Here is a 14,703-nt window from a genome sequence, read left to right on the forward strand (position 1 = left end):
CCTCCTCTCTCACTGTGCTCCACCCTTCTCTCTCACTATGGCCCCACCCTTCTCCTCTCTGTGCCCACACCCTTCTCTCCTCTCACTATGCCCCCACCCTCCTCTTCTCTCTCTCGGTGCCCCCACCCGCCTCTTCTCTTGCTATGCCACCACCCTCCTCTCCTCTGACTATGCCCCCATCCTCTTCTTTCACTGTGCACCCACCCTCCTCCTCTCTCACGGTGTCCCAACCCTCCTCTTCTCTCCGTGTGCACCCGCCATCCTCTTCTTTATTTGTATTTCTAGCCCTTTGTGCAGTGGCATAGCTAGACATGCGCGGGCCCCCGGGCAAAAAAAAAATCCAGGGCCCCATTTATATTAATAGACTGCAATTGTTTTTCTCCCTCCCCCAACCTCTCATCACCCCACATCATCTCTCCCAATCCTCCCATCTCCCCAACCATTATCATCACCTCCCCCACCATCATCATCATTACCTCATCTCCCCCACCATAATCATCATCATCTCAGCACACCCACAATCATCACCTCATCTCCCCCACTATCATCATCACCACCTCATCTCCCCCACCATCATCATCATATCATCTCCCCCGACATCATCATCACCTCATCTTCTAATGGGCCCCAACATCAGCACCTCATCTCCCCACTGGCCCTACCATCATTAGCACGTATCTCCCTCACCATCATCATCACCTCATCTCCCCATGGGCCCCACCATCATCAGCACCTATTTCCCTCACCATCATTAGCACCTCTCTCCCCCCTCCTCCCCCATGTCTACCTGTGGTTGGTCCAGCCTTAAACAGAGGATAAACCTCAGAGGAATCAGCAGCTATTAGACACCAGCAGAGCAGGAAAGCAGGGGAGGAGCACGATCTAGTTGTCTGACCCGAAAGTCTTTTTTATCCGGTGTCAGCTCTGTAACAGCTTCTTCTGCAGGCTTAATGCTGAGGCCCGCCGCCATGGAGTGGGAGGAAGAGAGCGGGTCCCCGGGCTTTAGCTACGCCCCTGACCTTGTGGCCCATAACCCTTTTCTTTCCTGCCTATGTACAGTCCCTTTAATCTCCCCGCAGGTTCCCCTGGGTATCTGAAACTAAGGTCGGTGAAAGGAAAATCAGTGTATGGCAAAAGATGCTGACTTAGGGCAGGTCCATATTGCCTACGCCCACGCGGAGGTGTGCGTGTCCGTGACATCACCCACGTGAAGCATCCGGGACAAACATTTGCTCACCCGCATAACGGCAATCCGATTAAAATCAGGAATTACTTCAACTGTGAATCACAATTTGTAGTATACCTCATCAAATGTCCCTGCGGTTTATACTACATAGGAAAAACAACAAGGATGCTGAAAGAAAGGATTGCCATTCACAGATCCAACCTCAGGAAAGCACTTCATGGCACCAATGCAGACGAGGAACGCAAATTTCTACCTGTTGCCAGACACTTTAGAAAACACAGACAGTCTGGCAACTATGCGGTGCAAGTCGATACTTCAAGCACATACCCCACCACGGGGAGGGGACAGAAACAAACTATTACTCCAGCTTGAAGCTAAAATGATTTTTTAATTAAAAACAATGTCTCCAAATGGCCTGAATGAAGACTTTAAATTTGGATGCTTCCTATAACACACTGTTTTCGCTTTGTGGTTATTATCCTCTCCTTCTCATCGTAATGATGCAGCCATTAGCTGTGAACTTCGTGGCATTCCACTCCGGACCCTCCGGAGGCTTAGATTGATACTGGTGATACTTACCTTTTTAGTTCTGCATTTCTCTGCATCTTTTCCGTTACATAGGATTACCACTGTCTACCAATCCCTTCACGTCCCTGTCACTCACACTTGCCCCCCGTGGTTTCCTCCGCGATGTACAACTGCAGTCTTCAGTGATGACAACAGGCCAGGATACAATGGCGCGCATGCGCATTGCTTTGTCAACACAACATTGATCTCCATAGCAACCATAGCAAGCCGGTAGCGGAGTATCAGCTGACAAGCACAACGGAGATGGAATCCGGATTATACAGGACTTCTTCAAAATGGCCTACAGCTCATCATCTGATGGATAGCAGCTGCACTGATTTGCGGGCTTTGTGAATATGTAATTGATTGGTTTATTGAATAGTCGTTTTGTCTTGTGACAATTGGGTGTAGGTATAAATTTCTGTCACGCTCATTATGTCTGTGCACTCCCTTGAGAAAGGTCCCTCTGTGAGGACCGAAACGTCTGTCTGTGTGCCACCTATTTCAATACACTTTGGATTTCTCTACTACTGTGTGCTGTCCCGTTTTTTGCTGAACTCCTGTCCGGTAAAACATATACATATACATATACATATACAGTATATGATCTTCTCTGCCTTTTGGCTAAGATCAAGTGTAGTGTCTATCCTACCTGTGGCAGGAGTAGGATGGACAGTGGCACACATTTGGTCCTTTGGCTTGGTCGAGAGGTGGGATGAGCTCAAGATTTCTTGGCTCCATGCACCCCGGCATGAGAAATTCAGAGGGAGGCTTCCTAGTAGAGTACCGACTGTGGGTAGCGCACTGTGGGCAAAGGTTATGCCCTTCCGCAGCTACAGCACTGGTACGTCAAACAGTTCCCAGCATCGGACCCTGGAATCAACGGATTTACTTCCCTCACTCACGCCGTTCCTGGGTCTTCTGGCTAAGGGGGGGGGGGCATTTCTTAACCCGCCCAGCCCACCAGGGCTGGGGTGCTCCAGCACGACCCAAGTACTACGGCTAGTCACCGTCCCTAATTGAAGGTGAAGGGAAAACTACAAGGACTCTGACTTTCTTGCGGGCTTTTTGGCCGAAGGGAGGAAGAGATGGACGTTCCGAATCCTGACAGAGGACGGCGTCTCCTACTGAATTTCCGTGAAAAATAAAAGCATGAAACATTTCAGTGCGAAATTTTATTAAAGTCGATAGTGATAATAGTGAAAGAAGTGATAATATGCTAAAATAGTATCTATCACATACAGTACAGTATAAGTGTATAAATGTGTAAAAAAAAAAAAATAAGTGAGTTTGCAATATATTGATTTTCGACCGCCATCGTCTTATTGCAGTGTATTTGACGCGCACAGTTTTGGAAAAAAAAAGGCACTGATTTAACGACCGTATAGAGGTCGTGTATAGCAAAGGTGCGCATGCGCGTACTAACGCTATAGTGCGCATGTATCTATGGATTCACGTGCTGGGTGTTAGCGTCAGTGAGATCAAAAGTTAATAAAATATTGCACATTATATTTACCTTCCTTGGAAACCTTGCCAAACTTAATTGATCATTTCTGAAAACATAAAAACAATGCTTTAAGTACACAACAGACGTACTCAACAGACTGTGCATGCGTGTACTAACACTTATGCGCATATATCAATTCATTTACGGACTGGCTATTCGTGTAATAACAAAAGCTAATAATACTGTATATTTATATTTACCTTCATTAAAACCATGCCAACTTTGCAGATGATACTGGGACTGGTAGCCAGATTTAGCCATAGAGGAAAAATCAGGTTGAGATTGTTGCTGATAGCAGTCAGTTAGATCCCAAAAGCTATATTCCGGTTGGGAAGGTTGGGGGGGGGAGGGGAGAGTTCCTGTTGATACTCTTGAAACCGATTGTGGCTCATGAGATGGTGGCTCATTGGGAGATTGGGAAGTACAATTATTCTCGTTCCCGGTTCTGCTTCTTGCTCGTACCCTTCTCCTTTTGCCATGCACATGCTGGTAGCAATGACCAATAACCCTGTTTAATCCCTGGGCATAGCATTGTGTGAACAAAGCAATAACTACTTGACAAAACACATCGAACTTTGTTCTTCCATCCATGGCCAGGTGAATTTTTGTAGTATTCATAATTGCGAATTATAGTCATATTTCTGGTACAGTGGCTTTCTTATTTGCTTGATCATTAATTGCTAAAAAGATCAAATATGCAAAACTTTATTTTGGTCTTTTTGAAACACCTGACATATTGTAAAAATTGTTCCTCTCTCTCTCCCCTGTAAACTTTCTCCATCTCTGTGTGCCCGAAAAGCAAAGTGGAAAAAAAATGTGTACATTTTTAACATTTTGTACAAGAATACTGTAACAAAAAACGCTACAACTCTAATTTGATAACGCTTAGAATACTCAAGGCTAAATAACAATTGGGTTCTTGCAATATGCTATACCATCAGCAGACAGGCACCTGTTCTGCGAATTGTAAATTGTAGCACTGAACCAACCCCCCCCCCCCCCCCCATAGGCAGGTGAATAAATACAAACAAACAAATCCTAATTACGTCTGACATAGCCCTGTTAAATACAGGTGTGAATAACACAAAGAATTGCTGAGAGTTAAATGGGATTTTGTAACGCTTGCGCACACCACGAACAAGGCGGGATCCCGGTACTGACGTGGGAAAGTACAAGACTGCGCACCCTACAGCAGCCGAGGCGCGCCTGGAGAGTGGATAGTTAGCGTTGCCGGGTCTGGGTTGGAGAGATCGGATTAGTTGAGATACTTGCTGGGGTCCAGGGGCGGAGCCAGAGGGATGGTCAATGTCCGTTGTGCCGTGGTCAGGGATTGGAGCCGGAGAGTGGTAGTATATCAGATAGGCGTGGTCAGGACTGGAGAGGTGCAGGTAGTCAGAGGCAAACCGGGGTCTTTATCCAGAGGGGGTCCAATAGTCAAGTCAGGGTCGTTATCCAGAGAGGGTCCTAAAGTCAAGCCAGGTCGGTACACAGGAAAGCAGCAGAGAAAAACACAGGAACAAGGCACAAGGCACAGCAAACGCAGGAACACAAGGCTACACAGGTTATCCTTAGCAAGGTGAAAGTCTTTTAAAGTAGACAGGAACCAATAGCAAGGGAGGTGGAGCGGAGGTGCGGTCTCTGCGGAGGCTAGGATAGGCTGCAGGAGACAAGTGGGCAATTAGGAATACTTGCCACGCAGCTGGGGAGCGGGGCACGCCATCACGTGCGCACGCCCCGTCACGGGCGTGCGCCGCATGTGACAGAAACGCGATGCAACCGGGGGCGGAGCCACGCTCCGTGGCACGAAGTGAAGAGCTGCGGGTGCGCGCGCGCTCTGTAACCAGAGCGGGGAGGCGCGCTGCAGCAGGTAAGGAGAGAACACACCGCAGGAGACGTGTTCCCCGATTCCTTACAGATGTACAGTATATTGAGTATATCTACCAAATAAAAAGAGAAATGTCCACACTTTTATTGAGGAAAGCCGGAAAAACAAACAGGCCACATCTGTATCTGTTTCTCAAGCGTGTCGCACCTCACCATGGTGTCCAGTATTTTTGGGGAAGCCATCTGACAACCCTATGAGTCCACTACCAAGCCCCAAAATAAAATTGGCTTTTACATTATCACTTTATATGGGCTTGACACTAATTTTCCAAAACCAACCAGGCATGTTAAAAAACAGTGAACCTTATCCCCCACATATTGTAGCTACTGAAGATATAGAAATATATCCATTTGTTGGCATTCACCGGAAATGTATTTACTGTACACACATTCTCCTCTTGCAGCCTGAATTACTTTATCGATAATTTTTGTGAGAAGTACGCAGTTGAGGAAATGCAAATACTTTGTTTAATTTCCCCTTCTATTAATATACTTGATATAATTAATATTGTATTCTGCTTACCGAAATGTTTTTTGTTTTGATAGTAACTGAAAAGGTACTGTACAGCAAGCAGCACAACAAGTCTTGTTCTTTTTGAGCAGACACTGCTTATCTTGATTATTTTTCCAGGGCTAGGGATAAAAATAACCCACATACAAAAGATTAGAGGACACTACAGGAAATCAAAGCACTCATTTGTCACTGTTTTTATTTATTGTAGGCTGATACACCTCGTTACATAGTACCCTTGAAGAAGAAAACTGTTTTCAAAGCTCTGTACACTATCATTTAATCCATGAAGATCACTAATGTTGGCCCCCTAAAGGGCCTCACAATTTACATTTGGTCTACTGTACATTCCTCCAGGACCCATACAGCTAGTAGAACTTTTTATCTATTAAAATCCTACATAGCCAGGGCCATTGACAGGAAATGCTGGGCCTGGTAGTGTATGTATGTCTTTATTTATATAGCGCCATTAATATACATAGCGCTTCACAGTAGCAATACACGTGACAATCATAAATAACAAATAATACAAATAACAGAACATGGGAATAAGTGCTTCAGACATAATAATTAACATTTAGGAAGAGGAGTCCCTGCTCCGAAGAGCTTACAATCTAATTGGTAGGTTGGAAGAACGTACAGAGACAGTAGGATATTCTGTTAAATGCGTCTGCAAGGGGCTAAGCTTTATGTATCAGGTGTATAGTATTAGCCACAGAGCTACTCATACTGTATGCTTCGTTAAGCAGGTATGTTTTAAGGTGGATAGAGAGGGTGCTAGTCAGTTGTTGAGGGGAAGGGCATTCCAGAGGTGTGGGGCAGTCCGTAAGAAAGGTTTAAGGTGGGAGAGGGCTTTAGATACCAAGGGGGTAGGGAGAAGACATCCTTGAGTGGAACACAAGAGTCGGGATGGTGCATAGTGAGAAATTAGGGCTGAGATGTAAGGAGGGGCAGAAGAGTGTAAAGCTTTAAAAATGAGGAGAATTGAGTGTGAGATGCAGGATTTTATAGGAAGCCAGGAGAGTGATTTCAGCAGGGGAGACACCGAGACAGATTTAGGAAAGAGTAGTGATTCTGGCAGCAGTTTTTAGGATAGATTGTAGGGGAGACAGGTAGGCCGGACAGAAGTTTACAGTAATCGATACAGGAGAATGAAGGACTGTGTCTGAGTTTTAGCAGTGGAGCAAGAGGAAAGGATGTATCTTTAAATATTGCAGAGGAAAAAGCGACAGGTTTTAGATACATTTTTAATGTGAGAGAATGTGAGAGAGGAGTCGAGTGTGACCCCTATGCAGCGTGCTTGCGCTACTGGGTGTATGACAGAACTTCCAACAGTAATCTGGAAGGAGGTAGTGGGGCCAGGTTTAGGATGAAATATGAGGAGCTCTGTTTTTGACATAATAGCATGTACTTGTATAGCGCTGCTAGTTTTACGTAGCGCTTTACAGAGACATTTTGCAGGCACAGGCCCCTGCCCCATGGAGCTTACAATCTATTTTTTTGGTGATTGAGGCACAGGGAGATAAAGTGACTTGCACAAGGTCACAAGGAGCCGAAACCGGGAATTAAACCAGGTTCCCCTGCTCCCATGATGAGTATAAGTCGGCGGAGGGCCATCCAGGATCATATCGCAGAAACATTCAGAAACTTTGGTCTGTACAGCAGGTGTAAGGTCAGGGGTTTGCAAAGTAAATTTGTGTGTCATCAGCATAGAGGTGATATTTGCACCCAAGAGATGTGATTAGGTCACCTAGAGAGTGTGTACAGAAAAAAGAGGAGAGGTCCCAAGACAGAGCCCTGGGGTACCCCCACAGAGAGATCAATAGAGGAGGTGTTAGCAGAAGCGACACTGAAAGTACGATGGGAGAGGTAAGAGAAGATCCAGGATAGAGCTTTGTTACGAATACCAAGAGAATGGAGAATGTGGAGGAGAGGGTGGTCCACGGTATCAAATGCTGCAGAGATCGAGTAGTATGAGCAGAGTGTAATGACCTCTGTCTTTGGCAGAATGGACGTATCATTAAATAATTGTTCAAAATATTACAGAAGGTATTAAGTGTTGGTGCATTTTCATTCTATTGCCACTCTGGTATGTTGGTAAGAGGTCCAATTTTGAGGGATGGTGAACACACTCTGACTTCCGTGAATTAAAAGAATGAATGTTTTCCTGGGTTAAGATTTGCTGACATCTAGTGGCACCAATCTCGTTAAACACATGCAATTGCTTGAAGTTCAATTAACGGTAGCAACAACAAAAAGATAGCAACAAGTAAACACTCAGGGCTCTTTACTGCACAAACAAAAATTGATTTCTCACTTGTGCACCCTGATAATTACAAATAATTAGAATCGATAAAAAAAATAAGTATCAAACATAAACACCCCACAGAGTTTTTAAGTGACCTCAGTAACGATATGTGGGGCAAAGGTAGTGGGTTACGATGGTATTGCATTACATTGAACCCCAAAAGTCTGTTCTAGAAATGGAAGCACTATAGGAGTTCTACTGACTAAGATCGCTGCCTTCTGCACTTTTACCCCTGAGGATTCCTTTGGGATGAAGTCAAGGGCACATCAATAAGGGAACGAGTAAGAGGAGTCAGAATCTCCATGGAAAATGCCAATAATCTTCTGAGCGTTCTGGATGAAGATATGCTGGAAGGACTAAGGACTGACCTCTGGCGAGGGCAGTCACAAGAGTTGCGCACCCGGTACCACAAGAAATTGTGGACCATGTACCTGGATTGAAGTGGGACACACTCACTCAAGCTCCAAAAATGGTTTACATAAAAATCTATCTAAATCTTTGTTTGTGTATATGTATCCCTATTTATCTCCCTACTTTTATATATGCATCTCTTATCTATCTACACCTCTATGAATCTATTTCAACCATATATTTTGCTATTTTTCTAATGCCATATAAATACAGTATCTATCTAGACGATCTCTATATATTTTCCAATTTTTTTAAATATATAATCTCTATTCTCTCTCAACTTCATTCAACACTCCCTTTTCAATTTTGCTTATTTCACATGAGCCACACTCACTTCTGGGCACACATTTTATTCTTTACTATTTTCCTGTTCCTATGTTTCCACTGTCCAGCTCTGCTACATACGTCTAAGGCCTCGTCCAGGATGACCGCTGTAAAACACATTGCTGCAATGTGTGTGGCCAGCGCGAGCGAGCGCCTGCACGACGCTTAGAAGCTTGCAGAGGCAAGCAAATTTGATTATGCCGCTCGCGGGCGCGTCACATAAGCGGTTTGCCCAATCAGGGCAAACCAGCTCTGTGACGTCATGGCCGTGCCCCCCGACACACGCGACTAGCCGGCTATAAATCGCCTGGCCCAGCAGAGCGTGTGACATCACCGTGCACGAGCGCCAGCTCCCTGCCTGGCCGCAGCCTTATTCTGTCACTGTCCTTTTAAAGAGGCAATCCATGTCGGTGGATTTTTTTGGCAAATTGTTTTATTTGTGTTACATATCATTGAAGCAGTGGGTCTCCGGACCTGAACCATGCTAATTTCAGCTCCAGAGACACCCTGCTTTTGGAGATACTTACCTCCAAAGGTGACGATAGCCACTCTCCTTGGATACTAGGGTTCAAAATATGGCTGCTGTTCAAAGATTTTGCGCCCTGCGGATCAATAGGAAGCTGTGATATCATCAGTGCGCTTCCTATTGGACCATGTGATACAGGACCATTAAACTTTCAAGCTCTGCTTTCTCAGCTACAGTGGCTACCGGCAGGTATCTACGGAAGCAGTTGGTCCCAAGAGTTGAAATGAATGGGTTTCGGCTACGGGGACCCCCTGCTTTAATTTTATATAAGAACTTCACCCCTAAACTTGCCGACATTATTGCTCCTTTAAAAAGCAAACCGTGAGAAACATCTCACGTCATTTGTCAGACCTCTCCAGACAGCATGCTTTGCAAATTTTAAATGTCTCAACAGTGCCATTGGCTCGTGTGCAGAGTTGTGTCCAGGGAGCCCGGCAACTCTCTCTTCTCCTGAGCCGTGCAGCGTCCACTAAATGCCTCTCTACCGCTTACTGACTCTGCAGACACACTGGGAGCCTCCACGAATTGCAGGATTCCAGGGCACTACAACTCTATAAAGAATAAAATAATATGCATCAAAAAATAAACTCCTTAGTTATTAAATGACTTGAATCATCTCTAGTTAGATCAGTCACAGTAGAGTCAACAAACTGGCCCATTTAGAAACTGTGACCCCCTCTTCTCTCTTTTATTGTACATCTATGTTCCCCGCCCTCTCTCCTCTCTCACAATACCCCAAGCCTCCAACATCCTAGAAAGAAAAAGATGAAGATACTACAGTAAATCAAAGCACTCTTCCATCAGTTTTTATTTATTGAAGATTGTGATAGTGTGACAGAACCCTTTAAGAAATGTTTCAAAAGTTCTGTACAGTATCGTTTAATCTATAAAGATCATCAACGTTGGTCCCCTAAATCAGGGGTGCGAAACTTTTCCGTCTGCGCCCCCTGCCTGCTTCTCCCCCCTTAGCTTGTCTCCGGCGTTTCTGAAGTTACATTGCCATGGCAACACGTCATTTGACGCCACATTGCCATGGTGATGTGTCGCAAGAAGTCGCCAGAGACAAGATAAGGCAATTTACAGAGGCCTCGTACGCTCCCACCGGCATTTTATTTATGTGCTTTGGAGAAGAGCGCGGGGCCTCTGTAAGCGCCGCCCTGAAAATGAGGCGCCCCTCAGTTTACGCACCCGTGCCCTAAATCACAACCTTTAAGGAATCTACATTTCCCCGGGACTATTACAGCTACTAGAACTGATTTCTTGAAAATCATACATAGCCAGTACCACCGACAGGAGAGAATGGAAAGTCTGGTGTCCTGGGCCCGACGGACCAACCCCAACTTCTACCCATCGCTCATCAAATGTACCCGGTCCCACCAATTCCCCAGACCGTAACCCCCAAATATATGTGGTAGTTTGTGTTAAAATGAAATATTACATTGCCGCAGCTTTTACTAAAATATAGAAGTAATGGCTCTGGAAAGAACGGCGATTTCTTCAGATCTTTGGCCAAGGCTCATGTACAGTATATAAATAGTAATACACTACAAACATGCCACTAAAATTACAGTCCAACTATACATAATATACTGAAGATCTGTATATCAATTTGCAGGGAGTTTTTTTTTAAATAGCCCTTTCTTAATCTATGTCCAATTGTTATGTCCGTTAAAGTATTTAAAGGAGTGAAGGGAAGGAATCAATGTATTAGTCAGCAGCATTCATCAATATGTCAATGTTAGGTCATTAAAAATGTGAGGTATAGGTAGTTAACATGGCTATATTTAGTGTGTTACTAAGTAACAACAGACATCAATACATTGGAATTCTATCAATAGTAAGAACAGTGTTGCTGTCGTCTATTGCTTTGAAGTATACAAGGCTCAATTTGAATCTCCTACTAGACAATTTAAACTAGCTACAAAATAGCACTACCAAACAAATCTATTCTCGATGGTGCATTTACTCTAACAATCACATTATGTTTACGTTTATAAATTGCCCTTATAAAAGTTATGAAGTACACAAGTACATGAAAGTTATTTTCTTTAAGTTGGATCTTTCACCCAGTTGCCTATAATTGAGGCCACTTAAAAAAAAAGTAGGCACCAAAACTCCAATCAAGACTCCTCCACAACAGATCTAAGGTTCTCTATGGGTAACTTTCACGTCATTTGTGTCCCTATATATTTCAGGTTTGGTATAGGTTTTCATCCTGGCGAAGCTGCGTAACGGCACTGAAAGATTGTTCAACAATAAGAAGTAATTCATTTGGTGGAGTTATTTTATTTTTAGTGTAGTGGAGGATTAATAACCTGACTTTGAGCTCCCCGTGCAACTTAATGAGTGTGGCTTACAGTTGGAGTGCACCATCCAGGGCCGCCAACAGGGAGGGAGGGGGGACGGGACCAAGACAAGAGTCCGGGGCTGCAGGGGGCCCAGCGTTCGGACAAAGCAGTTGCCGCCGTGTCGCAGCTCTCCCCCAGCTGCAGGCCTCTCCCTCACTCTGTCCCACGCCGAGCCTCTCTGACATTGGCTAGAAATAGGTTAGTGAGGAGAGGCCGTGTAGCTGTTGGAGAGCCCGGGCCCAGTAGCAACTGCAGGAATGGCAACCGGGCCTGGTCAGAGACCATCCTCAAGGTAAGTCTGTATTTTTTATATGTATTTGGGTGGTGTATTTTTATATGTATTGGGGGGGGGGGGGTTATATGTATTTCTTTTTTTGGACGGTTTTGGGGTGTGGGTTGTATGTATTTACGGGGTGTTTTTTTTGTCAGGTCACCGGACACACTGTATAATATCAGTCAGGTCACCGGACACACTGTATAATATCAGTCAGGCCACCGGACACACTGTATAATATCAATCAGGCCACCGGACACACTGTGTAATATTAGTCAGGCCACCGGACACACTGTATAATATCAGTCAGGCCACCGGACACACTGTGTAATATCAGTCAGGTCACCGGACACACTGTGTAATATCAGTCAGGTCACCGGACACACTGTATAATATCAGTCAGGCCAACGGACACACTGTATAATATCAGTAAGGTCACCGGACACACTGTATAATATCAGTCAGGTCACCGGACACACTGTATAATATCAGTCAGGTCACCGGACACACTGTATAATATCAGTCAGGTCACCGGACACACTGTATAATATCAGTCAGGTCACCGGACACACTGTATAATATCAGTCAGGCCACCGGACACACTGTGTAATATCAGTCAGGTCACCGGACACACTGTGTAATATCAGTCAGGCCACCGGACACACTGTATAATATCAGTCAGGCCACCGGACACGCAGTATAATATCAGTCAGGCCACCGGACACACTGTGTAATATCAGTCAGGCCACCGGACACACTGTATAATATCAGTCAGGCCACCGGACACACTGTATAATATCAGTCAGGCCACCGGACACACTGTGTAATATCAGTCAGGCCACCGGACACACTGGATAATATCAGTCAGGCCACTTAAACACTGTGTAATATCTGTCAGGCCACCGGACACACTGGATAATATCAGTCAGGCCACTTAAACACTGTGTAATATCAGTCAGGTCACCGGACACACTGTATAATATCAGTCAGGTCACCGGACACACTGTATAATATCAGTCAGGCCACCGGACACACTGTATAATATCAGTCAGGCCACCGGACACACTGTGTAATATCAGTCAGGTCACCGGACACACTGTGTAATATCAGTCAGGTCACCGGACACACTGTATATCAGTCAGGCCAACGGACACACTGTATAATATCAGTAAGGTCACCGGACACACTGTATAATATCAGTCAGGTCACCGGACACACTGTATAATATCAGTCAGGTCACCGGACACACTGTATAATATCAGTCAGGTCACCGGACACACTGTATAATATCAGTCAGGCCACCGGACACACTGTATAATATCAGTCAGGTCACCGGACACACTGTATAATATCAGTCAGGTCACCGGACACACTGTATAATATCAGTCAGGCCACCGGACACACTGTGTAATATCAGTCAGGTCACCGGACACACTGTGTAATATCAGTCAGGTCACCGGACACACTGTATAATATCAGTCAGGTCACCGGACACACTGTATAATATCAGTCAGGCCACCGGACACACTGTATAATATCAATCAGGCCACCGGACACACTGTGTAATATTAGTCAGGCCACCGGACACACTGTATAATATCAGTCAGGCCACCGGACACACTGTGTAATATCAGTCAGGTCACCGGACACACTGTGTAATATCAGTCAGGTCACCGGACACACTGTATATCAGTCAGGCCAACGGACACACTGTATAATATCAGTAAGGTCACCGGACACACTGTATAATATCAGTCAGGTCACCGGACACACTGTATAATATCAGTCAGGTCACCGGACACACTGTATAATATCAGTCAGGTCACCGGACACACTGTATAATATCAGTCAGGCCACCGGACACACTGTATAATATCAGTCAGGTCACCGGACACACTGTATAATATCAGTCAGGTCACCGGACACACTGTATAATATCAGTCAGGCCACCGGACACACTGTGTAATATCAGTCAGGTCACCGGACACACTGTGTAATATCAGTCAGGCCACCGGACACACTGTATAATATCAGTCAGGCCACCGGACACACTGTATAATATCAGTCAGGCCACCGGACACACTGTGTAATATCAGTCAGGCCACCGGACACACTGGATAATATCAGTCAGGCCACTTAAACACTGTGTAATATCAGTCAGGCCACCGGACACACTGGATAATATCAGTCAGGCCACTTAAACACTGTGTAATATCAGTCAGGCCACCGGACACGCAGTATAATATCAGTCAGGCCACCGGACACACTGTGTAATATCCGTCAGGCCACCGGACACACTGTATAATATCAGTCAGGCCACCGGACACACTGGATAATATCAGTCAGGCCACCGGACACGCTGTATAATATCAGTCAGGTCACCGGACACACTGTATAATATCAGTCAGGTCACCGGACACACTGTGTAATATTAGTCTGGTCACCGGATACACTGTATAATATCAGGCAGGTCACCGGACACACTATATTACGTAGCCGGTGCTTTTTCACACCGCGTCACGAGCACTCCCGATTCAAATCACACCAAGACAAAAGCAACCGTTACGAAAACAAATAAACCCGCCCCCCCCGGTTGCGTCACTTTGTAATTTTCAAACGGTCTAATCGGTAACCGTCGTTGAACCATTCTCCCGCCTCTTTCTCTCTTCCTTCTTCTGCCATTGGTCAAAAGGGTTGCCAATCGTCGACGCGAAACGGTGACGGGCTGAAATCTCCCGCTGGCCTTCTCGGCTATTGGTCGACCCCGCGTGACGCGCTACCCCTCGTAATTGGCCAGGCAGTCGAGGCTGGGAGGGGAGGGGGGCGTGCCTGGCAGGAAGCGAAGGTTATATGAAGG

At 45.4% G+C, this 14,703-nt stretch overlaps 1 long non-coding RNA gene across 1 annotated transcript in view; it reads right to left on the reverse strand.

Moving 5' to 3' along the window:
* The window catches only part of LOC142497468 (uncharacterized), a 30,120-nt gene extending 18,015 nt beyond the window's left edge, over window positions 1-12,105 (reverse strand). Inside the window, exon 1 of the long non-coding RNA XR_012802263.1 lies at window positions 5,668-12,105. This is a non-coding gene — a long non-coding RNA (uncharacterized LOC142497468). The remainder of the gene's footprint in view (window positions 1-5,667) is intronic.
* Window positions 12,106-14,703: the final 2,598 nt, after the last annotated feature.

Source organism: Ascaphus truei, chromosome 6 (genome assembly GCF_040206685.1).
Source record: "Ascaphus truei isolate aAscTru1 chromosome 6, aAscTru1.hap1, whole genome shotgun sequence".
Classification (NCBI taxonomy): Eukaryota; Metazoa; Chordata; class Amphibia; order Anura; family Ascaphidae; genus Ascaphus; species Ascaphus truei.